At 34.9% G+C, this 2,749-nt stretch overlaps 1 pseudogene; it reads left to right on the plus strand.

The window, feature by feature from the left end:
• The first annotated feature begins 1,490 nt into the window (after positions 1–1,490).
• On the plus strand, positions 1,491–2,264 carry LOC105741197 (annotated as a pseudogene).
• The last annotated feature ends 485 nt before the right edge of the window (positions 2,265–2,749 follow it).

Below are 2,749 nucleotides of genomic sequence, written 5' to 3' on the forward strand. Positions count from 1 at the left end.
CATCTCCCCAGCCCCAGGAAAACACTTTAAAAGCACTGTGTTTTGTTTGTTTTCTGCTGTCTTGGTCTGCTAGACAGACAGCCTGCTTTCTGCCCCAAATAAATCTTGTGCTGAGGTCAGACTGCCTGGTCTGCTTGATTGCATGCGTTTGTACATAACAGTAATACTGTATGTATACTTGCAATTTAAAAGTAGAAGCTTCCATAATATGTTTATTAATTATATTTAATACCTCTGTTTTATGTTAAAAGTTCTACTTTCAAATTACTGAGATAACTTTTAAATTCAATCTGATAATTAAATTATAGAGAATATTCATTATATGAATAATTGACTCTTTGTTGTGGCCACATCACAATGCATCTCACTAGTTCCTGACACACTCAAGCATTCATGAATGAGCATACATGACTCTCATCAGCTGTGTTCCTATTCATGCCACGTTGAAAATATTTTCCAGCCATCTGTATCATAAAAAATGAAGATTGACAGAATATATACTTTTCTTAATTCCAAGAAAGTTTAAAAGATGTGTATTGTTCTTGGAATTACTAAAGCAGTAGTACATGTGCTCACAAACATAGACACATACACACACACACACACACACACACACACACACACTACTGCTCCTGCTCCTGCCACCTGTGACAAGCATCTCCATGATAGAAGTCTGCTAAATTAAATCTATTTGTTGCAATAGCAGCAGGTTGGATGTTCTTGGATAAAAGCTGCAGCTATTTTCCTTAAGGAATATTCCCTCACTAAGCATACCTCAATTTTTCGCTTTAAGTTTTTCATCATAATTTTTGAAGCACAAGTAGTTATTAAAAATAATCTATATTTTGGGCGGCAGAGATAGCTCAGCAATCTAAATGCCTGCCTGGACAGCACAAGGACCCAGGTAGGATCTCAGTTCCCACCTGTTGTGCTGCTCTGGACCTCTGGGTGTGCTGTGCTGGCCACTGAAACCAGGCATGCTGGTACACGCCTGCAACACCAGTGGTGGAGAGGCTGAGAAAGGAGGATCACTATGAGTCCAAGCTGTACAGTAAGACACTGTACTAAATAATATAAGATAAATAAAATTTAAAAAGAATAACCTACACTTGAAATCAAGTAATTGTAGATGTTAGTTGCTTCCACAAAAATACAACAAAGTTACTCCAGATGAGTGTCTATTTGAAAATCTACATATTATTACCTAGCCAATTTGACATGTAAAACAAAACATTGTAACCTGAAACAATAATTATAAAGCAAAATATTTTATCTTACTAGAAATAAGAAAAATAATTAACTACATAGTTAAATTTATTGGAGGAAAATGCCAGCACAATTAGGCTTTCAGAGCTCTAAAACAAACATAACACTAATTATTTATATTTCTATAAAAATAATTCTATATTTTATCATTAATAATGAAAATATAGTACTTTTCTTTGCACATTTGAGGCACCTGTGGCAGCTCTGCAGCTGTCATTGTGCCACAGAATGAATATATTGAATTATACCGTAAATGCTATGGGTACCGCTTGGAATACAATGAGAGCAAGAGAAAGAAGGAAAGTCGAGAGCCTCATGAACGTTCAAAGAAGACAAAAATAGATTGGCATGAAGGCTAAGCTTTACCACAAACTGCCACGTGGAGAAAATACAAATGAAGAAGAACTATCAAGATGCATGAAAAGAGAAACACCAAACAAAAGAATGATGAAAAGACTCCACAAGGAGCAGTACCTGCTTACCTGCTGGACAGAGAGAAACAGTCTCGTGCAAAAGTACTTTCCCACATGATTAAACAAAAACAAAAAGAAAAGGCTGGAAAATTGGAAACTCCTCTACCCAAAGTTTGTGCATAAGGAGAAATGGAAATATTGAAAGTTATTTGAACTGGAAAGAGGAAAAAGAAGGCATGGAAGAGGATGATTACTAAAGTCTGCTTTGTTGGAGATGGCTTTACAAGAAAACTACCTAAATCTGAAAGATTCATTAGGCCTATGGGCTTACATTTTAAGAAGACCCATAAAACAGATCCTGAACTGAAAGGCACCTTTTGCCTGCAAATACTTGGTGTGAGAAAAAATCCTTCATTACCACGGTAAACAACTTTGGATGTTATTACCAAAGGAACAGTGATTGAGGTGAACGTAAGCTAGTTGGGCCCTGTGACACAAGGGGGCAAGGTTATTTGGGGTAAATATGCCCAGGTAACCAACAGTCCTGAAAAAGATGGATGCGTCAGTGCAGTCTTACTAATTTGACAGATGTTTCATGCAGTAACTTCTTACACTTATTGAAGACTACAGACCAATCAGAAAAACCATAACTTGGATACTACGAAACAACTCTCAGGACTACATTCTTCAAGGAAACTATTCATTAAATTGTAAAAGCATTAAAATGGCCCAATTTTACAAATTGGCCATTTATTAGGCATCTGCTAAGGGTTAACCTGTTAGTGAGACTGAACCATTTGTTTTTTTTAACGTATCTTTAAATATTTTATTCAAATATTATTTGCAAATAAACATGAGAGTAATAAAATAAAAAGGAATTCACAATATATTGTTTTCTTGTATTGGTTGGCATGTCAAAGTAAAATGTGATTTTAGTAAACCAGCTTTATCATATAATTATGAGAGTACATTCTGAATTTTCTATTGTTTTTTCATATTAAAATAGATCTTCATTTTAAATGTTTTTTTTCAAAATTTTATTAATAAACAAATAGCAATGAGACAGTTTC

The sequence above is a fragment of the Octodon degus genome, unplaced genomic scaffold (assembly GCF_000260255.1).
Source record: "Octodon degus isolate 3935 unplaced genomic scaffold, OctDeg1.0 scaffold00327, whole genome shotgun sequence".
NCBI lineage: Eukaryota > Metazoa > Chordata > Mammalia > Rodentia > Octodontidae > Octodon > Octodon degus.